General features: G+C 34.0%; 1 pseudogene across 1 annotated transcript; it reads right to left on the reverse strand.

Moving 5' to 3' along the window:
- Positions 1–1,379: 1,379 nt before the first annotated feature.
- LOC149196925 (alpha-bisabolene synthase-like) lies at positions 1,380–26,987 on the reverse strand (annotated as a pseudogene). The gene is made up of 14 exons (XR_016254692.1): positions 26,676–26,987; positions 26,159–26,468; positions 11,275–11,389; positions 11,169–11,240; positions 10,550–10,776; positions 10,177–10,297; positions 9,974–10,086; positions 9,615–9,844; positions 9,395–9,507; positions 3,274–3,371; positions 2,945–3,160; positions 2,647–2,785; positions 2,051–2,307; positions 1,380–1,908 (listed from the first exon to the last, which is right to left on the reverse strand). The product of XR_016254692.1 is annotated as an alpha-bisabolene synthase-like (transcript).
- Positions 26,988–27,204: the final 217 nt, after the last annotated feature.

The following is a 27,204-nucleotide window of genomic DNA, read 5'->3' on the forward strand; positions in this document are numbered from 1 at the left end:
CTATGGAAATTTCAAACCTTGGTTCATTATAATTTCAAAGATATCCTTAGAAGAAGCTAGGTTTCTTGAATGCTCCGAAATATGCTTCAAACAAGTCATCTTGCCATTTTCATTTTAATTATTTTTTTAATATTTTTCATATTGTGAAATTTAGAGGAGATAGAGGAAAGATATCTAGCTACCTATGGTAGAAATTTCAAACTTTGGTTTCCTATAATTTCATATATATATATATATATATATATATACCCTGTAGAGGTTAGAGTTATTGAATAGTACTAAAATTAACTTCAAACAAGTCAGTTTGACATTTTTGCTATAACTTATTTTCTGAGACCTTTTACACTGTAAAAATTTCAAAGATCTAAAGAGACATAGAGAAGTTCCTCAAGTAAAAATTACATAATCAGATACATGCCATGTTTTATAAGTTTGTTTTTGGGAAGAATTGTTGTGAAAAGGATGCATGGTGAATGTAGAAGCAACAAGTAAACCTGGTAAAGGTAGAAGAAATAAGTAGACATGGACAATGAAGAAGTAATTAACAAAGATTAAATAAATGTTGTATGATATCTTATTACCTACCTAGAAGTTAGAAAAAAATAATGAACAATTAAATTTAATATGACTAAATACATTTTGTTAAAAAAAGAATTATTTAGATTTAAATCATATGAAAAATATGTTCATATAAATACTTATCAATTATAATTAAGTGTTGACATCATTATATAATTTATCTTTAAGATCATTATTTTAAAAGAAAACTATATATATATATATATATATATATATATATATATATATATAACCTTTTAATTTTGACTTTTAGTATCATTAATATTATCATATATTAATAATTAATTTTATTAGTAAAAACAATATATAGTTATAATTAATATTATAATATTATTAATATATAATGTTCATATATAGATAAATATATTACAATATTAATTTATAATTTATAATTTTTTTAATCAAATAATTATATTTGTTTAATTATATATGAGTTAATAAATAATATTAAAATTAATATTATAATATATAGCTATATTATATATTGCAAAATATCCATCTATATATATATATATATTTAACTATATTATATATAGATATTGTTGTGATAGACAACGTGCTTTTATGATTTTTAGTTGAACCATAAAAGCTTAAAATTTAAAATTAGCTAACTTACTTTTAATAATAAAAATTAAAAATTAATTGAATAAATAGAAAACCGAACAAAAGTTTAAAAAACTAGAGCCTAACTTGAAGTTACCAAATAACACTTCAAATGTATAGAGAAACAACATAATAAACAAATTAAATTTAATAATTCATAGGTATATGCTAATATTAAACCATACAATAAATATAAACTTTTTACAAATTCAAATTCAGCTGTAAATCAATTAATATAAAACTATCAAGATATGACTAATGAAACTTATGATCATGACTAATTTTCATCGATGCGTGTCTCTTTGCTGTACTCCAACATCGTCATTTTCATCGATGCGTGTCTCTTTGCTGTACTCCAACATCGATCACATTCAGTTGTACTCCAACATCGATCACATTCAGTTTTGATTCCAGTGGCAGAGGATGGATGAAAGATTCCTTAACATAGTCCATGGTTTCTTGGACATTGGGAGAGGAGAATGTATCTCCGTATTTGTACATGGCCAGGACGCCTTTCACCACCTCGAAAATCATCTTCTTGCAGGAGAAAACGAGAACGCGGTTACAGCTGTTGTCCGGCTTGAGAAACTCCCTCGTCAGGTCCTTCAATGCGTCATCCATGAGACATTCAATGTGATTCAGGGCTTCTTCCTCTGTACATTCAGGAAGATGCTCTCTCATATAACATTCGATACTGGATGCCAATTCTCCACGACCCTTCTCACTCTGTGCCATTGCAATATCCAACGAAAATTAATTTATCTGTTCTCCAAATTGACTGAAGATCATTACCACAAATTAAATGACTCGTAGTCCCGGTAACCAAGGCTAGAAAAAAAACGTAATTATAATGCGCAGATAGCCCTACCTTATATGTCATGATGTCGTCGATTAGCCGGATAAAGTAGCTAGTCAGCTCTATGAACGCATTTTTTGATCCGGGATAATCGATTTGTTCTAAAACCTCCCGCGGAAGGGTTGGTCCATCAACAACACTACAGTCAGCAGCACTGGACGCATGCCGCTGGAAATAATCCCGTTTTTTATGTACTCATCGAAGCTGGCCACATGCTTAGCCGCTTGCCATTCCGATTCTTGCAAATAACTCAGTAGATACTCCTCTTGCTGTTCAATTTGAAGAAATTTACGATTACATATTTAATTGATTATGCACCAGTAGGAAAGGCTTAATCGGAACTACTAACTCCAAGAATTTGGTTGCATACTCTTAAATTTAAAACCTTACGATTACAAATTTATTTTGATGGTAGATTTGACACAAATTTTAAAATATTTTGGAGTTTCAGGAACTCAACTTTTATCTATCAAATTCTACTCTAATTGATCTTAACCACCCATTTTTCAGTTCAAAATTTGCAATCCTCTTACTGATTATCTTTGTTTGTCCAAAACCAATGGGTATGCGTGTGGGTGTTGTTGCGTTGTTTGAAGAAGATTACTCACTAGATTCCGAAAATAGGTAAGCCATTCGCCTCCTTGTTCCTTCTCGAACTCCCAGGCCACTTCATGAATCATGTTGTAATAGATTTTGTAACAGGCATTCATATAATCTGGAAGATTTTCTGCGAATGCGAGGTCCCATCTGAAACCAAAAAAATGTTTATAATAACATTTACAATATCAACATCTTAATACTGCTAGGAACTCTTGTATAACCTATTTGATCTGTGATACAATAAATGTTATATTATCAACATGCTGATATTCCAAACAGCTTTTGTTTCGCTGCAATCATATGTACCTTCGGACAGCTTCTGTGAACAGCCTCAAATCTTCAATGGTTCCGTAAGTATCATACATGTCGTCCAGAACAGTCTGCAAGCACGCCAGCTTCGTAAAGGTGACTCTGCATTTGGCATATTGGGGTTCATACGTCCCCGCCGATGTTATCAAATAATATTCCATGGGCCTCTCCTTGGCAAATGTGAACTGGCGTAACCCTGAAACTCTAAACCAACTGTGCAGGAATATAACGTTATTGTCGGAACAACAACTGCTGGTTACCATTTATATGAATTCATTTCCGAATTTAAATCACATAGTTTTGAACAGTTAGACACGATTCATTACCTCATAATATTCTTCATCTCTTCCTGTGAATGCATTGGATAATGTTGAAGTCCAATTTTGCCAGCTCTAAGAGCTTTTCATTGTCTACATAAGGCAGCCTGAAAGAAAAACAATCGGACGAGTATTACCCAATGAAATAAGGGGCATACCCAGACCCAAAATATTATCAGTGAAGAAACAAGTGGTTATAAGCATAGCAGTAATAATAAACTAGTTAAAACTCTAGTAAGGAAGTATCTGTGTCATCTCTTGTCACTGAGTAGGAGTGGTAACTGTCATAAGTCAGTCCAGTACAGCAGCACATATTTATGCTTATTAGTAGTACAAATCAACATATAGAATATAATACAAGAGCATGGAGTATAGTTTAGACAACCAAGTACAAAATATCATTGATATTGATAGTTTTTATTTAAAATAAAATAAGGAGTTTTATTAGGAAAGCAAAGATATATTAGGAAAAAATGATATAATATATTGGGAGATATATATATGAGATGGATAGATATATATTGAGGAAAAATGACATTAGGAAATATATATGAGATAGGTTGCTATGAAAGATGTCGGGAATTTCTGGTTATTCCAAACAAAATATAGTGGAAAAATCCTCTGTTTCCACTGTTGGGAATTTTCTGATAAATTCTGAAACAACAAAAAAAAATATGAACAGAGAGTAATACTCTGTTTTCGGGATTTCTGATAATTCAAAAGTACAAGAACAGAGCATAAAATAATACTTTACTTTGCCTCAGGATCAAAAATTGATCAAAATAATACTCTGTTTCAATACAGCGAAAACAGGAAAAAAATCGCTTTGCTGTAACTGGTGTTGCAGCAACACAGTGTTTTTCAGTTGCTGTAACTTGTGTTGCAGAAACGTAACTTTTCGACGTCAAGTATTTTTTGAGTTACGGTATAACAGCAACAGGCAAAATGAAACTTCTATTTATAAAAATAAACTAAGTGCTAAAACTAAGTCTTCCTCACATAGAGGGATTTCCACAACTCCTATTACAAAACATCTTCCTCTTAACAAAGGGATTTACCAATCTATGCTAAAGAGCATCTTCCTCTTTAACAGAGGGATTTACCAGTCTATGCTGAAAAGCATCTTCCTCTTGATAGAAGGATTCACCAAACACTATACTTAAAAAGCACCTTCCTCTTGACAGAGGGATTCACCAAGGAACACTTCTGTTACACACAAATAACATTTACCTCTTAACAGAGGAATTCCAACATGCCTACTTCAGAGGCACTTCAATCTGCCCAAATTGACATTGCTGTGTCTGCTTGATATTTTACACTGCCGTGTGTAAAACTTTCAATACATTTATGCTGCTGCATATACAGCTGTCTTAGCACTGCTTGTCTCAGCAACTCTCTCTCTCAGCACTGCTGTCTCAGTACTGCTGTTTCAGCATCTCTGTCTCAGCACTCTATTTCAGCGACTCTATCTCAGCAACTCTATCTCAGCACTGCTGTTTCAGCATCTCTGTCTCACAGCAAACAATCTTAAAACAAAAAACATTCAAATCTGCACTGTTGTGCTTTCCACTATTCTGGAAATATTTTTCTTCACGCTGCTGCGTGCTCTCATCTGCTCCCTATATATTTCCCCTGTTTCTATTTCTATTTATGTTTCTGCTTCTCTACTTTCTTCACTGTTGTGTCTGCATTTTATAGTGCGGGAAAGGGTCATCACCGCTTTAACTTGCTGATGAAGTTTATGCTGTACTCTGCTGCTCATAATGAATAAAATCTGATTTTTCTGACATTCTGTTGTGCTTCTTGAGTCGGTTATGTGGAAACCCATAACTGATAAATGCTGCGTCGGCTCGAGGCTGGTTCTTTTCTGTTTCAGTCGTTCTGCTCATTAATACGGTTGTTGAGAAGTAATGGTGTAGCGCTGGCTCTGATCTTTCCTCTTTCGGGAACTCAAAAATAATTAAAGAGTGAAAAGATGGTAATGGCGGTGGCTTAAAAGATCAGGAATAAATGTGGGGCGCCGGATCAGGACAAATGAATAAAATAGCTGTTGTTGTTCAACTGTTCATTGCAGTTCTACCGCAGATACGCCGACTCTTTTGTAAGTCCTCTATTGCGGCTCGCTGATGCGATATCGACGATCACTCATTGGCGATGTCCCGCATCGCTGTTGCTGCACAGCAGTTGGAATTAATATTCCAACACTCCTCTTTTAATTTCAACTGCTTGGCGTTCAATCATACCCAGACATTTCATAAAAAACTCAAAATTTTTATGATCCAATGGTTTGGTCAGAATATCAGCAACCTGCTCCTTCTCTGTTGTCATGGGAGATTTAATTCCATATCTCTTCCTTATAAAAAGATCTTCATCAAAGAATGACTGTTAATACAGTTCAGCAATAATGATAAAAAATTACAGGCTCCCCTTTAGTGTATGCATTATCTTCTTTCGGCAAAATCTTCTCAAAAGAAACTTAGATCGGCTGGAGAGCTCAAGGGACTTTCGGACTGTATTTTCTTCCTTCTCCATACTTTTGTAACTTTCTTCTTTTGCATGGGTCTAGCTTGTGTAAAGGCCCATGTCAAGTTACAGTCACGTGCCATATGCCCAATGTTATGACACTTGAAGCATTCAACATTGTTCATGAATAAAAATTCATGATTTCTTTTTGCAAAATTGTTTCTTGGAGATTGTCGGAGACTACAACATCTATCTCTATGAAATGCTCTGCAGTCTTTTGCCATATGACCAAATTTTGAACAAGAATAACAATAACCAAAAAATGAACTTTGATACCTGGTATATGGAGGTTTCCTTGATGTACTTCCGAAGCCTTTCTGCCTTGAAATTCTTTGCTGATAACCATTGCCTCTCGCATCATTGTCGTCATCAACATTTCTTCTTGGAGCTAGTTTTCTACTTGGAGTAGGATTTCTTCTATTGCAGCCTTGATTTTGCTCCTTGCCTTTGCTGGAACTAGGGGCATCACAATTTCTTTCTACTTTCTTCACATCTCCTTTGCTTAAAGCATTTTCATACTTGTTTGTGGGTTCACATACATACCAAAGTCCTGATTTATCATATGGAGATCTGTGATAGCTAAGCATATCATCCAAGGCTTGAGAACTGTTCAAGATTTTGTTCATCCCTTCAACATTTTTTCTAAGGAGGACAATCTCTTTTTCCAATCTTTCACACTCATCATTCTTCTTTGTAAGTTGTTCCTCAGTTTTTTCCTTGCTACGAGTAGTTTCAGCTGCTACTACTTTAAGAGAGATAATATCTGACTTCATTTTGGAGATTTTTTCATTCTTTGCTTGACTGCTCTCCATTCTCTTCTCAGCTTCTTGTGCCTGCTTCTTGGCTTCTTGTAATTCAGCCTTAAGGGAGGAGACCTCTACCTTGTACTGTCCAATCTCTTCTACAAGTTTGTTCACTCTCTTGTGCCTTTGTTCAAGTTGATTTGACAAGATATCTTCCTGCTTCCTTGCTTTATTCAACTGATTTGTCATGGATATGACTTCTTCATGATGCTTCCTTTTGCATTGATCAAGTTCCTTCTTAAGCTTGGCGAGCTCTTCATCCCTTTCTTTTACTTGAAGCTTGATGAGGTCAACCTTCTCATTTTCAGCTTCTATAATGGGTTCAGAATTTCCTTCTTGACTGATTGTCGTGGTCAGTGCTCCCTTTGCATGAAGGTCATGAAGTCTGTCCCATATGTCCTTTGCTGATGAATATTTTCCTATATTCTTCTTTAAAGAATCAGGCAGCCCATCCAAAATTGTCTTTGCTGCTTTTGCATTGTGCTCCTTAGATTCTCTATCCATCTTGCTATCATCAATCACTGATTCTCAAATTTCAATCCCTTAAGACTGTAAGACAGTCCTCATTTTTATTTCCCACATATCAAAATTTCCATTAAACCTTGAAGCCTCAAATAGAATGCTTTCAAGTTGATTGTCTTCTATTTTGGGAGTAGAGGGAGACACATTCTTAGCAGGATTGGTGACTTTCTTCTTTGACCTTGCCATTTGACTGAGTATCTTAAAATAACTGATTGTTTCTTCAACAGCAACACAGAAAATTAATCTGAAAAATACCTTGACAGCGTTTTCACTTTGCTGGATAATTTGCTGCAACAAGAAATCTTCTTTCAGCTTCTTTGATGTCTTCAAAGAGCCTGGACAAGCTCTGATACCATGTCGGGAATTTCTGGTTATTCCAAACAAAATACAGTAGAAAAATCTTCTGTTTCCACTGTTGAGAATTTTCTGATAAATTCTGAAACAACAAAAAAAATATGAACAGAGAGTAATACTTTGTTTTCGGGATTTCTGATAATTCAAAAGTACAAGAACAGAGCATAAAATAATACTCTACTTTGCCTCAAGATAAAAAATTGATCAAAATAATACTCTGTTTCAATACAGCGAAAATAGGAAAGAAATCGCTTTGCTGTAACTGGTGTTGCAGCAACACAGTTTTTTTCAGTTGCTGTAACTTGTGTTGCAGCAACGTAACTTTTTGACGTCAAGTATTTTTTGAGTTACAGTGTAACAGCAACAGGCAAAATGAAACTTCTATTTATAAAAATAAACTAAGTGCTAAAACTAAGTCTTCCTCACATAGAGGGATTTCCACAACTCCTATTACAAAACATCTTCCTCTTAACAGAGGGATTTACCAATCTATGCTAAAGAGCATCTTCCTCTTTAACAGAGGGATTTACCAGTCTATGCTGAAAAACATCTTCCTCTTGATAGAAGGATTCACCAAACACTATGTTTAAAAAGCACCTTCCTCTTGACAGAGGGATTCACCAAGGAACACTTCTGTTCCACACAAATAACATTTACCTCTTAACAGAGGAATTCCAACATGCCTACTTCAGAGGAACTTCAATCTGTCCAAATTGACATTGCTGTGTCTGCTTGATATTTTACACTGTCGTGTGTAAAACTTTCAATACACTTATGTTGCTGCATATACAACTGTCTTAGCACTGCTTGTCTCAGCAACTCTCTCTCTCAGCACTGTGTCTCAGTACTGCTGTTTCAGCATCTCTGTCTCAGCACTCTGTTTCAGCAACTCTATCTCAGCAACTCTATCTCAGCACTGCTGTTTCAGCATCTCTGTCTCACAGCAAACAATCTTAAAACAAAAAACATTCAAATCTGCACTGCTGTGCTTTTCACTATTCTGGAAATATTTTTCTTCACGCTGCTGCGTGCTCTCATCTGCTCTCTATATATTTCCCCTGTTTCTATTTCTATTTCTATTTCTGCTTTTGTTCTTTCTTCACTGCTGTGTCTGCATTTTATAGTGCGGGAAAGGGTCATCACCGCTTTAACTTGCTGATGAAGTTTCTGCTGTACTCTGCTGCTCATAATGAATAAAATCTGATCTTTCTGACATTCTGCTGTGCTTCTTGAGTCGGTTATGTGGAAACCCATAACTGATAAATGCTGCGTCGGCTCGAGGCTGGTTCTTTTCTGTTTCAGCCGTTCTGCTCATTAATACAGTTGTTGAGAAGTAATGGTGTAGCGCTGGATCTGATCTTTCCTCCTTCGGGAACTCAAAAATAATTAAAGAGTGAAAAGATGGTAATGGCGGTGGCTTAAAAGATCAGGAATAAATGTGGGGCGCCGGATCAGGACAAATGAATAAAATAGCTGCTGCTGTTCAACTGTTCACTGCAGTTCTACCGCAGATACGCCGACTCTTTTGTAAGTCCTCTATTGCGGCTCGCTGATGCGATATCGGCGATCACTCATCGGCGATGTCCCGCATCGCTGCTGCTGCATAGCCGTTGGAATTAATATTCCAACAAAAGATATATATTAAAAAATATATATATAATATATTGAGAAATATGAATATGATAAAAAGTTTATATATTCACATGTATAAAAATTCAAAGTGAATGAAAAACAAAAAAATATAAAACAATATTAATGAAAATATGTGTAAGAGGTTCAATAAATAAAACCCAGGAATACAGCCACTATCTAAAATGAATAACTTCTGTTCAAAGAACAAGAAAAAACAACATTGGAAACAAATGATAGGAAGGCGTCCCAGAGTGTGGGTCCTCCGTGGATGAAAAGCAAAAAGCTGGAGGTGTCACCTGCAAATCCCTTTGGCTAACCGTACATAATCTGGTCGATACACTTCACAATATCTCCTTGTTTCGACTCTTGGAAGACTGGTGTGCCAAGAAGTCTCCAGCGTGTATTCAATCTAACAATGGAAAAGATTGAATTGAATCTCGTGGTATTCAGAAAAAGAAATTTACTATCAAATAAATAAAATTCAGTTCACTGAGAAATTATATGTTTCCTGTTTACCTCTCGGCTAAGATTATGTTTGCAGTTCCATGCGCTGAAAGTTTCGTTTCTGGTTAAGGCTTCTCTTAAATATTTAGCAGCGTAGCCTTTGGCTTCATCCAGAATATTTTCTCCAGGAAATGCAACTTCCGAAGCTTTATAAAGGTTCAGCATGCTTCCTACTTGTTTGTTAAATTGACCTTCCGAGCCAAGGAAGTGCCCATTGTCCTCCTTGAAGTTCTTGAAAGCCACTGTTTATGAAAGTGTATAAATGTCACAATAAACCAACACGAGAAATGATTTGAAGAGTATCCAGCTAAATTACTGGTTACTCTGTAGACACAGAGAGAAGCAGAAAGCTATTATCGTATGATGTATACCTGGAGTTACATTGTATAGATGCAACCGAAGCAATCGAAAGGCCATGGCAGTGATTTCAAGATCAGCTACGGAGTTGAAACTGTTATACCCTATTCCACTTTCGTTCCAGTGGCTGCATACAATATTACAAGTTTCATTGTGCAGAAGAAGTTATAATGCAATCGAATTACACTCTTGTTGTGTATGGATTTTGTTCAATTACCTGTAAACGAAATCAAGAAATTCGTTGATTTCCTTTTGAAAGTGTCTATCGATACCAAGGCGTTCAATATTGTCGACGACCAGAAGACGTTCAATATTATCCACAGGATACATACAAGGCACTGGATGTATTCATTAATCATTACTTATTATATCCACAGGGATGTATTCATTAATCATTGCCTTTTATTTAATTTTAAATTCACACTGCTGAATTGAATCAGCCATACCTAACCCAAAAGTCTGACAACAACCAAAAGAAAAAATCTCTAAGCCAAAAGTCTGACAACAACCAAACAAAAAACGCAAGGCACAAATAATAAATTACTTCTACACAGAGGCAGTAAAAAGCTTTAAGATTAACGTGTCGATACCAAAGCTGCCAAATTTTGCCAACACGGTTTTCAGGTATTCAAGGCATCTCATGTCTCCTGTGTGCAAGAAGACGCAGGCAGTAGAGGCAGGTGAGCCTAAGAAAGACCCATCCTGGCTTTGAAGTTCCATTATTTTTTTCCAGTCCACAATGTCCTGCATGCTTTCCAGCGGGTACTTCAACGATGATGGACCATGTGGAATTTCCTCCCTGTGGAAGCCGAGATAACTATAAAAGGATCAGTTCTAAAAATTAAATTGATGTTTTCATGCTTAAATCAAATTTCTAATAAAAAAATCTGATTTTAATCGTAGATTTTAAAAATATTTTAAGATCCAACAAACATATGAACAAATCAAAAAATTTAACTCTCTAATCTCCATCAATCCCGGAATATTTTGGAAACTCTCAATGGATATCATAAAAATACCCAAAACCATTCCAAAATATATCTCCATCAAATCCCTGAATATTTTGGAAATTCGCAATCGACATTTTCCAAAACTATTTCAAAATATATGTAATGACATCTTTTTAATAACAAAATAATAATAATATAAAATGATTTAAAAGAAGTCTTTCAATTAAAATCATATAATAAAAATTTTCAGAGTTCTTACTTCGTTAATGTCTCCTGCCACCTAGTCCTCATCAGATTCACAATTGGCAAATCGTACGGAAGTGGGAGGATTCACAATTGGCAAATCGTACGGAAGTGGGAGGATGAGAGATTGAGCCTCTTTTAACAACGATGGAAAGATGAGTTGAAAGTCCGTTACGAGAGTGTCTTGATCACTTTCGGCCTTCAGTGACTGTACATTGCTCTTTATGAATTCGATGCCTACCACAGATTTTCAAACACAATATTATATACATTTATCTCTGAAACTTCATATTGTTTTTTTATGAATGTAATGCCTAGCACACATGTTCAAACACAATATTAGATTTAGATTTATTTTAATTAAAAATCTATAAAACACTAAAAAGAATCAAATCTCTTAGAGTGAAAATTTCTTTTGAAGTGATGGATTGTTTTTTTAAATGCCTATATACATATATTCATCTTAACTAAGGATCTATAAAGCACCAACAAAAATAAAAAACGGAAATCTATTATTTTAAAATGATGGATTCGTGAGTGAGTTAGATAGATCTAATTTGATTTTAGATGTGAGTTAAATGAATCTAATTTGATTTTAGATGTTGCAATAGCCAATATGTACGCAAGTATTTATTTTTTGATATCTTTGCTTAATATAATGTAATACATATTAATTAACAACATCCTCAAAATGTCATTATACCATGAATAAAGTTTCATCATTTTTTTAACTGTCATTTATTAAAATACAATCATTTTTCTATTTTTTTAATTACTTCGTTACTCTTTTTAATTACAAAATAATTAGATAAAATATTTTTAATTTTTTTTTTTTAAAGTCAAAGTAAATCGTTATTAGTACTATTATTTATAGCAAAATATATATATATATATATATATATATATATATATATATATATATATTAAATTTAAATCAACATTCATAAATTTAAATTTTAAAATTGATTTATATATTTTTTATTATAAAGTTGACTTATACCTTAAAATTAAATTATAATTTTTTTTTCAAATGGTTAGTATTGTTTTAAATTTTTTATTTTTAAATTTATTTATTATTTTTAACATCACAGCATGACATCACATCATCAACACCATTATTTATATTTTATTTATTACTATTTAGTTAAAAAGGGTGTCAAAGTTAATTTCATTATTAATAATTTATAAATTATTAGATATTATTTATATGTATATTTTTATAATAATTATTATTTAATATAATTTATATATTAGCTTTAATGAGAATTAGTAGTTATAATTATTTAACTATGAACCACATTGTTACACTTTTGAATATTGAAAAGGGGTGCGACAACAATAAAACTGATCTCTTGTGTTAAGTTTAAAAAATTGAGAGAGTGACAAAATATGCAATAGTATACACAATAACAAAAAATCACTGCTTTAAATTTAAATATGTTAAATTTATACAGTTATAACTAAATCTAAATAATTCTAATTTTGGATGTTGCGGTTGATAGAATATTTCAACAATCTCCAACAAACCAAATCTACTAAATATCCAATGTAAGCATTAAGCCTAACACCTCCCACGCGTAATGCATACATTACAAACAACAATATTGAAGTCATATTGATAATTTTGTTAGGATTGGTCTTCATTAGCATGTCCATCCACTCAAGAATATCATAAACAACACTCTTTCTTTAACCACCATCTTCGAGCTACCACTTGATCCATTTAAGACATGATTACTTCAGACCATCGTTGATGTATTTGTAGGATCAACAATTCTTTACTACCTTGAATTGTTTTCTTGATACCGAATCACTCTATGGACTTACTTCCATATATCAAAATGCGGAAAATTACAATTTTGGTAGTTACAAGTGGTATAGGTACTGAGTGTATTCAGAAGTCAACAATACAACTTGACATTCTTCTTCTTTTTCACATACACAAACTTACACAAAGATAACCTGTAACTGTGGATCTTGAAGCATCGAAGAACAACCAAACCACCAGCATATAACAAAGCATAAACATAACCAAATCAATGATATGTTCTCTTGGCACCAAATAATGTCAAGATCCATTAACTTGAACTATGCTTCTGTGCTCAATAATTGAATCTACATATTCATTTTACACAACAATTTAACTAAACAATAGAAAAGAAATAAATAACCCAACATAGTTGATGAAATCATGATTAAAAAACTAATAGTTTTCCTTCAGTATACCATCCACAGCCACCTCAATCCATATTTTGTTGAACAAAAAAAATTGAAATTTTTAATATCGAATGAAGCCATTATTCTCCAAAATTTTCTCATGATTCTTTCCCTCTGTTGCTATTGAGTGTATCCTTCATGAACGCTCTAGTACATGCCATAGATATGGATGAGAATCTTGAACTAACGGGAGACTCCAAAAATAATAACACCACTTGGTTCTATGTGTAGGGTTTGTAGTAAAGCGATTTTTCCATCTGGGTTTACATGAAAAGGTCCTAGTTCTTGCATTACTCCATATCCAAATGATGAACATCCATATTCACCATTAAGCATGAATCAACAACTTCATTAAGGGATATTGAATAACTTCCATGAAATATAAGGCACCTCACATGTGTGGATCTTTGAATGAGTGAGCATTACACTTAAAATTTCTAGCACTAGGAATTTGACCTCTCATCCATCGTGCATTTAAAATTTCAAATGGTTTCCCTTTCCACACAAGTCCCCACGTGTAGGTCCCTCCAAGACATGCATAGAAATTATTTTGAAAGGAAGGTGTCTCATTTGGCATGCAAGTTGGACAATGCCATAAATCTTGACAATAGGTCATATTTGTAGATAAAGTTGTTGGTCACTAGGTTTCTTGCTTTGAATCTGCAAAATAAAACACTAGTAGTGTGTTTTGACTCGAGATTGTCCTTAGAGTGATTGCAAAGTAGTCGACATCCATAACCCATGCCATCTGGATGACAGCATTTGAAACAAGGTTTTTGGTATTGTTTAAGCAAGTGGGCATAGAGCTTACATTTAGTACATACTTGAATTATCAACATCTATATACAAGATGTTGTTGAAGTTGTCACGAATATTTCTAAGAAACAAACTTTCACCAACATATTTCCTCGCTAATACCCACAACATTGTTCCCCCAGGGATACATTCCTTTTTGGAGGGTCCTCAACTCATTCAGGGAGATAAAGGGATCATCAGTCTCATACGTTCTAATTAAACAGATATGTAATACTCTACCAACACTAGTAATAATTAACTCAAAACCGGATGGACCTTTATTTTTTTCTATTCCAAATGTTTGAAACAACATACTCAGTGTTTCTATAGAAACAATGATGTTATCAATTTTTTGTAATCCAGTGTAATTAGTGTTGATGCAGCAGAACTGAAACTCCTCGTGAAACAAGCACCATCCAACTTGCCAATTGACGAAATTCTATCCTCGTACCATAGTATAAGTGTGATTTCTTCAAATAGAAGTGATTAGTGCCTCTCACATAGCAAAACAATGAATAGACACACAAAATTAAATACAAAAACAAACAACAGAACGAGCACTCATAGCTAATCAATCATTCTTCTATGCTAGCTTACTTATTTATAGAGGATTAACTATCATGGCTCTCACATCTTCTCATACCTCCCGTGAGGAAGTTAAGCCAAAATCGGTTCAAATAACATGACAAAAGATGCAATTGCACACAAAATAAATTGTTTTTCACTATTTGAAACTCAAATATGTGACATTTATATAGTTGGAACTAGATATAACTAATTCCATTTTTGGAAATTGTGGTTGAGAGGATATCTCAAAAATCTCCAACAACCTAAGAAATCAAATAGACCAATGTAAGCATCAATCCTAACAGAGAGTTGGTTGGAAAACACTAATTGTAATATAAGTGATAGAGAAGATTGTCTCTACTCTAATATAGCTAGTAAAGTAGTCACTCTTCTTAATAATATTGTTATTCTGATGATAGTAATAATCAGTCCCTATGATCTCAAAGAGTAAAAATTCTTAAGAATTTTTTTTGTTATGTGTATGACTATTGACATTGGTAGAGTTGGTAGATTAATGTTTACATTGGTAGTATTGGTAGATTTGGTTTGGAAAGCACTAATTGTAATATAGGTGATAAAGATTGTCTCTACTGGAATTTAGCTAGTCATGGTAATCACTCTTCTTAATGATATTGTTCTTATGATGATATGTAATGATGAGTCCCTATAATATGAACAAGCTAAAATTCACAAGGATTTTGTTTTATATTTGTATGACTATTAACATTGGTAGAATAAAGTTTATGGAAATTAAATCAAAGGTGAAAAAGGTTATCGAATAAGATAAAAATTATTGTTGCACTTAAAGGGGATTTCTATAGCCTAGTATCAGGGAGATGTGTAATTCCTTCAATGTTGAATATGAATTTGATATATAACATTTAAAAAGATAATAATAACATGTGCAAAAATTAACTCCTAATAGGGTTTAATAGATAAACATCCCTTCTGGACTATTATTTTCTACTAAAAATTGTATTTTGACTCATGAATATAATGGTTTTTTCCATATGGATAAAAGGTACAGAGAGAGAAAGCTTTTAAAAAAATGAGATGGGCTCTGCGGTCGACGATATCATGTCTATGGCTAGTTGAGAAATCGGTTTAGGGTTTTATTTGCTCAAACTAACCTCACTCAACTAATTCATTTGGCCATCCACTATCGCCTCTAGTTTACAAATCTCACTTGGATATCAAGGACGGTTCTCTTTCACACTCTGAAGGGTGGTTTCAGGTTCTATAACTATAGGTGGGACTAGTCTTTGCAAGAATCAGTGGTAAAGTTTTGCTTAAATATTTTTTCTAGGTTTATTTATACCATGACAAGGTGGATTATTGTCATGGAAGAAGATAAGATTGATTTTTCTAAAGATCCCACTGAGAATATCTCCATCTAGACTAACCCTCCACCTCAGCATCTGTGGATGGAGATGGAGGAGACACCTGGAACTCCCAATTTGGGAATATTTAAATTATTATTTGAAATTTTAGAAGGGATCCCCTTTTCCCCTCATCAACCTTTTAGATAGGCAGACACATCTCTCTCCCTTTCAACTGAAGTAGTGCTACTTGTATCACTCGAGGTAGGATGGTCGGATTTGCTTGATAAATTTGTCAGCTCAACTGGTTTTACAATTGAAGGCCTAAATTTTTCTAAAACATGCTTAAACCCTAGTAGTTTGTTTTCTATTAGGGAATTACAAAGTGATCGTGGCACCGTGCTTGCAACTTTGGAAGAATCGAACCATCCACATCTTGGAATCCCTTTATCAGTGTCAGTGGTTGTGTCTCAAGTTGACCCTTCTATGATCATGAATCAGTTGGGTTCCACTAGATTTCCATTGGCAGATACAAAGCCTAGGGAGGAGTTATGAATCAATAAGTTACAAGCTCAAGAAATTGTCTAATACCCATCTACGACACTCCCTTCCTTTGTCCACAGAGTCTCATAGCACACACTAAACAACACACCCTCAATGGAAATATTATATCTAGTGATGAGCAAGAGGTGGCCTCCAAGAAGAAATCAAAGAAAATAAATGTCCCAAGGTTAAGGAAAAAGATCATGCCCTAGTCCTGGGAGAGGGTATCAGAATGGATGAAATTATGGATACATATGGCCAGGTTTTGGTCAGAAGAACTAGGGGAAGAATTTATTTTTCCTCTTGCCTAAATAAATTGGCACAAGAAATTTGGGGCCAGGTCTTGAATGTCTTGCCATCGGTTTTTGCTCTGTTAAAAGTTTAGTTTTCTCTTAGATTCAAGTCAAATGAACATGAGACCTACGTATTATATCGTCATTTAAACATATAAATGGCATTGGTTCTATGGAAGTATTGGACTCCACTATTTGACTCAGAATGTGAGCATTTGGGGGTAGGACCAATTTGGATTAGACTTCTAGGTCTGCCTCTACAACTATGGATGAAGAATAATTTTCGGCTCATTGGAGATGATCTTGGCATGTACCTAGATTATGATAGATGTTATCTAGAAACTAGGAGGATGAATTTCTCTAGAGTATTGGTATATCTTGACATAAGGGAGGGTTTGGTAGTGAACTTTATCCTACAATATAGAGGCCATGTTTGAAATCAAATATTGGACTATTAGGGCATACTTTTTTAGATGTCGACATTGTCACAAGATCAGGAATGTATACAAGGACTTCCCCTTGCTTCAGGAGAATGATCAGGACGCAGGTGTAAATTCAGAGGGCAATTAGTCTCAAGGGTGTTTGGTGTCAGCTGAGAATGGTACCCTAGGATAGCCTCAACTGAATAGACTAGGATCTCCTACGAGAGATGGGTCTACATGAGGAACTAGGTCACCACATCCTGGGTCTCGGCTACACTGGGGTGTGGAAGCTTCAAGGAGGGGATTTACTATTACTTCTGACACATGTACTTCTATCTCCCATGCCCCTCATACTTGTATCAGTGTATCTATGGTTTCCTAGTGTCTTCCCTTATCTTCTGATTCTTTTTCATCTAGTATATCTACTCCATCACATGGATTAGGGGTCTTATCTTGTCCTGTAAGCACTATTCCTGCATATTTCCTGGGCCCATCCCCATCCTTCCCTGCCCCTAGTAGTGTTTATTCGGGATTGTATAAGGGACATAAATACAACCTCTGATATCTATCAAATTCCTCTTGCGTATATCCACTCCCTACAAGTCTTGGGGTAGGTTTGGGTTCCCTTTGCCCTCACAAGATTCCCAAAATCCCTTGAGGGTGACAATCCTTCATATCCAAATCCATGAATAGGGCATGCCTTGACATCGCTACTGGGAGACAATTATCCTTAGAATGGGTTCTTAGATAAAGGAACACCGCATCCATCGATCACTCGTGAAGTGGTTATCCTTCAATTGCAGAGGGTTAGCTAGCCCCTCCAAGAAGCTAGTTTTGAAATAAATGATCTCTTATCAGACAACCTTAATATAATCTTCCTAAAGGAAACTTTGGGCTCAAGCATGGATGTCGAACATTTAATGGAAGGATTATGCAAAAATTGTATTGTTTTTGCTATTGATGTGAAGGGGCGCTCAGGGGAGAAGCAATGGGTATAAACTACAAAAATGTAAAAATAATCAATATTTGGGGCCACCAAAATTATGTCATAGTGCATATTCTCTCAGAATAATTTGGGTTTCAATTCAGAATTGTCAATATATATGTACCTTGCCATGATCGAGCTATATTCTGGAATGATCTCATAAACAAATCCTTTATGAAGTTAGATCACCTGATCATCATAAGGGACCTAAATTTCTCCCTAGGAAGAGCTCAATGTTGGGGAATTCATGCACAAGTGGACACCTCTCAGATTTTTTCTCACGATTACTTGAAACACATCCTCTTATTGACATTGATCTAGAAAGGTATCAGCCCACCTAGAGAAATTGTCCAGTAGGGGACGACATGATCGCTAAAAAGTTGGATTGCTTCTTTATTCGGAAACCCTGCTGGATCACCTCCCTTTGTTCAAGCAATGGGTAGGAGTAGGGGGTTTCTAATCATCACCCCATATACATGAAATTGGCAAGTCATATCAATAGGCCAAGCGCCCCCTTCAAATTCAACACGACTTGCTTAAAGGAAGAATATTTCAAGAATCTAGTCGCTGAAAACTGGTGCTTTGCGAATATAGGGACAATCGATCGATGGCATCTCAATTTAATGATAATCTAAATAAAATAAAAAGGAATACATTGGAATGAATAAGGGGTAAATGACTAAGAGATGAGGAAGATTTGAAGAATATTGAAGCAAAAGTGGAACAGCTGGAAAAACCTAGAGCCAAGAGTTATGTATCTAATGAATCAAAGAAACACCTCATATAATTAGAAATGGCCAAAAGAAGATTACTAGAAGCAAATGAAGAAACCTAGAGGCTTAAAAGTCAGGTGTTATGGCTACAAGCTAAGGATGAGAGCACTAAAATATTTCAACAATATGCGAAAGGAAGGAAAGCTATCAACACCATCTGATCCCTTGAAGATGCATCTAACCATAGGGTTTCCAACTTTAGGGGCCTGGCTAGGATGGGTGTATAACTTTCAATCCCTCTTCACTACACCCAAACATTCATCATTAGGGGAAATTATGAACATCACTTGAATATTTACTAGTTTTGTCAGTGAGGAGCATAATGAGGAATTGTCACAACCAATATCTTCAGGTGAATTGGATGAAATCTAACACTGGTTCAAGAAGGAAAAAAGTCGAGGTCCTAACGGGTGGATTGTCGAATTATTTACCAATTTTTGTGAGCTTCTCGGTCATGACTTGTTAAAATTTGTTGAGGAATGTCGGACTACTGGTTAGATGTACTAAGCCTTTAATTCCACATTCATCGCACTTATCTAAAAAACTGACAATAAAAATATGTTCGAAGAATATAGGCATATCTCACTTTGTAATGTCATATACAAGATCATGGCAAAGACAATTGCCAACAGAATCAAATTGATTCTATCTCACCACATAGCAAAGGATCAGTTCGCTTTCCTAGAGGACTGTTAGATCCAGGAAGCCATTGGTGTAGCTCGGGAGGGACTACATATCTTCAAAACCAAAAAACTGAAGGGCTTGATCATTAAAAGAGGCCTCTCAAAAGCCTTTGATAGGGAAAGTTGGCTTTACGTCAAATTGTTACTTACACATCTGGGTTTTCACATTTCTTTTATTAATTGGATTATGTGTTGTATTATCTTTGCATATTTTGTAGTTATGATCAATGGTGTTGCTTTATATTTATTTCATGCTAAGAGGGGACTTAGTCGAGGCTTCCCTTTGTCCCCTCTATTATTTTTGTTTATTATGGAAGGATTGAGCAAATTGATTTCTAACGTGAAAATAAGAGGTACCTTAAAAGGTACTCACATAGCACGGGAGATGTTCCTCACTCATCTATTATTCGTAGATGATTTTTTATCTTTCTTTATGGATCGTGTAATGACTTGATAGAATTCAAAGCACTACTGGATTTATTTTGTAAGGTGATGGGTATGGTGTCTAACAACCAAAAATCCACTCTTATAGCTATTGAATGCACTGAACATGAAATTATACATGCTCGCATATTGTTTCCCTTTCAAATTAACCCCCTAGATGATGGTATAAAATACCTCGGTTTCCATCTGAAACCAATGACTATAGAAAAGATGATTGGATGTGGCTTGTAGCTAAAATTAAGAAAAGAATAAAAATTTGGAGTCACAAATGGTTGTCCTGGGCAAGTTGACTGGTCCTCGTCAAATTCGTCCTCAAAGACATACCAATTTTTTGGATATCTTTAGCATGGATCCCCAAAATAATACCAAATATCATTTATAGATTATGTTGTGGATTCCTTTGGCATGGATCTAAAGAAGGCCAGAATTTTGCCTAGGTCAAATGGGACATAATTAACCTATCTAAATAGTGGGGTAGTTGGGGCATCAAATATTTATCTTGCTTTTCACAAGCTTTGGCAGCAACTGTGGGTTGGAGATTAATCACAAGTCACAGTCTTTGGTCTAAAGTGGTAACCATAAAATACATTTTTCCCTCTCTACAATTGATTAGATTAGGCTACAAGATAAATATCGCCCCAACATCTCTACAATCTGGAAGGTTGTCCGGAAATCCTTCATCATCGTAGAATCAAGCCTTGCTTGGCAGGTCATATCTCGCTGTCAGGTCAAAATCAGGATGGACCCATGGGATGCATCAACCAACACTTAGTTCCCCAAGAGGTGGTCACATTTTTTACTTTGCAACAATCAAATACTTAAATCAGATTGCGGACAAGGATTAAATGTATATCTGGGGTCAACGTTGGTTATCTGCCAGAGCACTAAATATTCCAGTACAATGGCAACAGACCTAGGAAGGTTACATAAGCACATTGTTTATATCTCATATTAATATACTTGATTGGGAGGATGAATTATTGTGGGTACACTCAAAGCATGACACTTATACACCCAAATCATGATACCTATATATCAGTCCTGCAAAATAACTTGAAATCAAACCTTGGTGGTGGCCCAACATCTTTGAAAACTAAAGATCCCTACAAAATCCTAGATGTTATTATGGTGCATTCTAGAAGATAAAATTCCCACGGGTGAAAATTTGAAAAATCGATCCTCCCAAGGCCCATCTTGGTGTTTTATTTGCAGAGAAGTTGAGGAATTTGTTGGACACTTATTTTTATCCTGTCAAGTAGCCAACCAGGTCTGGAATTTGGTATATCAAGGTCTTTCTATTACTATCAAATGCCAAGGGGTAAATATCAGTGAGGCCTAGCAGAAATCGTGGAATGATGCCACCTCCAAAAAATTGTGGAACATTCCACTCCTCACTTGTTGAGGTATATGGATAGGGAGAAATCATAAAAAATTCCAAGACAACGGCTTCATATCTGAAGCCATCAGTGCACATATTGTTACCACTTATAGTCTCCTCCCCGACAAAGATCTATAACAATGTCCTCATACTATCACTGAGGCATCCATTGACCACTCAAAACCATCGGCCTATTTTGACAGAGCTTCATAGCATGGAAGATGTGGTGGAGGAGCAACTCTTCATCTATCAGAATATCATCATTTTGAACTCAAAGTAGGACTGGGACATGACACTAATAACTTTGTTGAACTATACAGTCTCAAGTTGCTCCTATTATTTTCTATTGAAAAGAATTGTCAAAATCTATAGGTTTTTGGTGATTCAAATTTGGTTGTGGATTGGTTTAATCAACAATCTATATGTCACACACACACACACTTCGCAACATATTGGATGAAATCATGATGCTTAAATATCATTTTGTGACTTCATATCTTGCCAACATATTTACAGGGAAAGGAATACACTTTCCAACAAGCTATCCAAAGAGGGCTCGCAGTAGGTGTTTGGTACTTGGAATGTGAAAGAGAAGTATGGGCACGATCATTATCAGTACTATTACCATTCATTTACTGAGATAGCACAGGACAACGCATCATGATAAGGGCCTTTTTTTATATATTTTTCCTTTTTGCACTATCAGACAAAATATCATATGTATATGATAATTTTAGACTTTTCTCAGTAGATGGACACATCACAGATACTGGATATATTTTCATCTATATATATATATATATATATATATATATATATATATGTGGCGGTTATTATAGACTATTAGATGATTATTGATCACACAACAGTCACATTTTGGCTTGATATGCATCCTGTACAATGTGTATTTTTTTTATTTTCATAATGACAATTACGATTTTCCCTGGAGGAAACAAAAAGGTACAGAGAAAGAGAAATAATTATATATATGGAAACATTGGTTAAAGATAAAAATATTTCAAGAGAAACTTTATATGTGATGATGATGATGATGAACAAGGAGTTTTCACATTGCAATTAGAAAAAATATCTAAAGAAATTGAAAAAAATGGCATACTAGTAAAAAAAACACCCTCAAAATGGAGTCGAATCATGTCACTTAAATTGTGTGTGTAGTTTGAGTAGGCCTAATGGTTAATAAGAAGTGCTACCTCAGAAAGAGTCACATGTTCAAAACCGTCTTTGTATACTTTATCGAAAGAAAATTCTATATTATTTTCAACTACCACTTCCAAGTTTCCTGAACTTTCAAATCTATAATGGGTTGAGATCCCTCAAGGCATAATCTTCTGTATGTTTTACATTATAATTTTTTTTTGCATTGATCCCTCTCAACTCATGATATATTTGGAGTTAAGATAGATTTATACTAGTTACATTCAAAGTTGTGTAGAAAAAAAATAACAAATAAAAAATTCTATAAGGAGTTGATCAACCTTATTCTAGAATACCAAAAGTATCCATGTTTTAACTAGCATAAATAAGGAAATCAACATTGATAAAATAAGAACAAAATATCATGAGCTACGTAGTGAAACAAAGCCTTAAAAAATTCCTAAATTGTAGTGGGTGGAAAGAAATTGACATATTTGTGACCATCATTAGTTTAAATATGAAAAATGTTTTTTCTTAAAATTTCCTAAGTACATCCACATTGAAAGTATCAAATGTTGGTTTTGTTTACCTAAATTTATAACATGTTAACTTATCAAAAATATAATTATTTAGAAATGTCTTTTTTAATACTTTTAACATACAAATAAATTTTTTAGGGGTGACATGTATAGGTAGGGCTATCCACAACCATAAATGAACAATTATATATACCTACACATGGATCCTTGGATTAATTACTTAACATAATAGAAGCTTATGCCTTGTTATTTCATATTCTATGGGAAAACAACTCTATGGTTGACTCTACAACCAATTTGATTTGTAAGAAAAAATTGTCAAGGATCAATTATCAATTCAACAATGGTTATACACAAACCATCCCTTAATTCAATATATCAACCACGTGATAGTTCATTAACATCGCATATGGTGAATTAAAAGACATTCACACCCCACAAAGAAGGGAAACCAACAATAATACCTTCCCACCACTAATACATGCCTATTTTTCCTCACATGGATCCTTGGATTCATTACTTAACACATTAGAAGCTTATGCCTTGCTATTTCATATTCTATGGGAAAAAAACTCTATGGTTGACTCACCAACCAATTTGGTTCGTAAGGAAAAATTGGCAGGGATCAATTATCAACAACAAGGCTTATACACAAACCATTCCTTAATTCAATATATCAACCACATGATGGTTCATTAACATCACATATGGTGAATTAAAAGACATTAACACCCCACGAAGAAGGGAAACCAAGAATAATACCTTCCCACCACTAATACATGCTTGTTTTTCCTTACATGGATTCTAATGAGTGCTCTATTCATGATACTCTATTATTAGGGTAGGATTATTAGGATGCTTCTCGATTAGACAAGAACAAGTTTATTTTTTTCAAGCTCTATCTAGGACTGTGTGATATTGGTGTAACGAGAACGATGGCTTCTAGCATTCATCCCCCTCTTGTTGGTATGATTCAAGGCTTGATTCCCTTCCCCGAGAGGAGGTAATTCCTTTGTTATCTCTATATTTTGTATGTGAATGAGATATTATAGAATAGAATTTTCTTTCCCAAAAACACCTAGTGAATTCAAGTGCATAATTTCACAAGACTAAATTTGTGCATTTCAATTTTCCTGTGCAGATTGAGCCTCTACCTCTCATCCTTTGTGATATCCATCTCGAACCTATGGTTCATTGTCTTGGGAACATGGATTATAAAAATATGTTTGAAACTTGCCTTGCCTTATAGAGACATGAGCATTCTATCGAAAATTCAGAGATATTCATTAAATCCTTCATAGATCAGTCAAGTTAGCAAGAAACCAAAAATCATTTAAAGGTGGAAACCTTTGCTTCAACATAGAAGCAATCATGAATTGGTTGTCAAATATTTTTGTGAACAATAACCCTAGCCTACCAGAATGACTTGAGTCGATTCCCACTCCATGATATCTGAAGTTGTTCACCATTAGATACAACTGATTCTTGGGACAAATGTTCAATATTACCTACAATACAAGGGTCCTTTCACTTAACCTTTTCCAATAAACACCAAGGCTATAACTAGAGGAAGAAAAAGGTCCTTTCACTTAGCCTTTTCCAATAGACACAAAGGCTATAATTGGAGGAAGCAAAGAAGTTTTCCAATGGACACCAAGGATGCCATTGGAATAAGTAAAAAAATAGTAGGTGAACTTTAGCACCTTTAATGCACATTCTATTTAATAGTTAAGATATTAGAAGTTTTTAATAGGATCTTCACATCTGAGCCATTTTGTTTATTATTATATTGGAAGCTCTCTCTATAAAAGGCCATAATCACACAAACACATGGCTTTTTGAATTGCACGTAGGCCATTTTTATACAATACTGTGATCTTTATCGATAATAAATTTTTTAATATATTTTTTCCTATTCCTTCTCATATGTGTATGAGAAATTATTCATTATTTTTAAAATTCAGATATATTAAATATAATTTTAAGAAATGTTAATACGAACATCATCTATAAAAATGTCTCAATTATAATTTTAATAAATGTTAATATCAACATTATCCCAAAAAAAAATCTCAATTATAATTTTATAATAATAACTAAAATTAATAAATATATTAAATTATATTTTTATTAGAATTAAGAATAATGAATTTTAGTTTTTCCACTTTCCAAATCCTAAACTAAAACGAAACTAATATATATGATATGAGCTAAACTAATATATATGATCTGAGCTAGGTTAATTAATTATTCAAATTCTATATAAATGGCATTCAATGTTTATTATTTTTTCAAATTAAAAAATGAATAATATTATTTAAAAATTATTTGAATCAAAATGGATTGAAATAAGTTTTTAATTTTAATAATCAAATCTAAAGTTAAAATAGACTTTTAACTATAATAATTTTTCAAACTAGAAAATAAATAATATTATTAAAAAAATTATTTAATTTGGAAAAAAAACATATTATTAAAATATTACTTGAATCAAAATGACTTGAAAATAAGTTTTTAATTTTAATAATCAAATTTAAGTGAAGTAAATCTAAAGCTAAAATAGATTTTTAAGTGAAATAAATCGGAGTTAAAATAGATATTTAACAAAAATATTCTAATATGAATAAAATAAATCAAAAATTAAAATAAATATTTAATAATAATAATTTAATATGAATAAAATAAATCAAAAATTAAAATAGATATTTAACCATAATAATTTAATATAAATGAAATAAATCAAAAGTTAAAATAGATATTTCACAATAATAATCCAATATAAGTAAAATAAATTAAAAGTTAAAATAGATGTATGGTGCTGAAGTGTCAAATCTAATGAAACATGCTACATTTCACTGTACGAATTGTTTTTCAAATAATAAGGACTTCTTACCTTGCTGTACTTGGAGATCCCCAGCATTCCATTGACAGAGCGCAAGAACGCAAGAAAGAGTGGCAAGCAGGCGCTCCGACAGTAGAAAGTGATCTTCACTTCCCCATGAACCATCCTTTAACTGGCATTTCAAAATCCATTCCACTGTTTCAGGAAATCGCGGCTGATCAGGGCCATCAATGGCGGGGATCCTCGCCACCCATGCCGTGTCATAAGCAGATGGACTCATTAATTCCCCATCTCCAATCGCGCTAAGCATAGATTTAATCTCGCCAATAAGTGTCTCCGCACGTTCTATGTACCTAGCATCCTGAAATTACGAACAATACTTGTATAACGCGAGGATCAGGATTATATCATTGCTAACCGTTAAATGTAAATTACATCATATGCGAGTAATATATCTATATATATAGACCAATATAAACTAAAGCTCCCTACATAATTATTAAACAACATCCACAAAACTATGACAACTCAAATAGAATATTCAAATTCATGAAATGAAATTTCTCACAGTGGAAGACGACTTTATAGATTGTATATAGTCACAGCCCCAGACATTAGGATGGGGACTGGGACTCATTGGAATAAAATCGTTGAGCGCATCTTCAACTCGAGAGGACACAGCACAAACCTTCAGAGGGAAAAATTTATTTTTATTGAGATCACCCAATCGTCCACTGGAGTGGAGTCGAAACGGCTGAGACATATCTCGACGCAGGTAAGATTCCCGTGGGCGTATTTTAAGACCGCATCCCTGCAAACAAGACTGAACAAAAATTGTAGGCGGCGACATTCTGAGTGTGTAAGATGTGCGAGAACCAGCAAATTTTAGGCGTTGTCTACGAAGGCTAGCTAGGACAATAAATAAATGTATATTTATAAAATTAATATTTAAATATTATTTTTCTAAAATACATCAAAATAAAAACATATTTAAAAAAATCAAACACTCCTTATCTAACTAATCCACTGATGTTATTAAAAGAATCAAACACTCCTTATCTAACTAATCCACTTATGTTTTTAAAAAGATCAAAGAC

Source organism: Pinus tabuliformis, chromosome 2_2 (genome assembly GCF_031772625.1).
Source record: "Pinus tabuliformis cultivar Carrire ecotype Pingquan chromosome 2_2, CPIR1, whole genome shotgun sequence".
In the NCBI taxonomy this organism is placed as follows: domain Eukaryota; kingdom Viridiplantae; phylum Streptophyta; class Pinopsida; order Pinales; family Pinaceae; genus Pinus; species Pinus tabuliformis.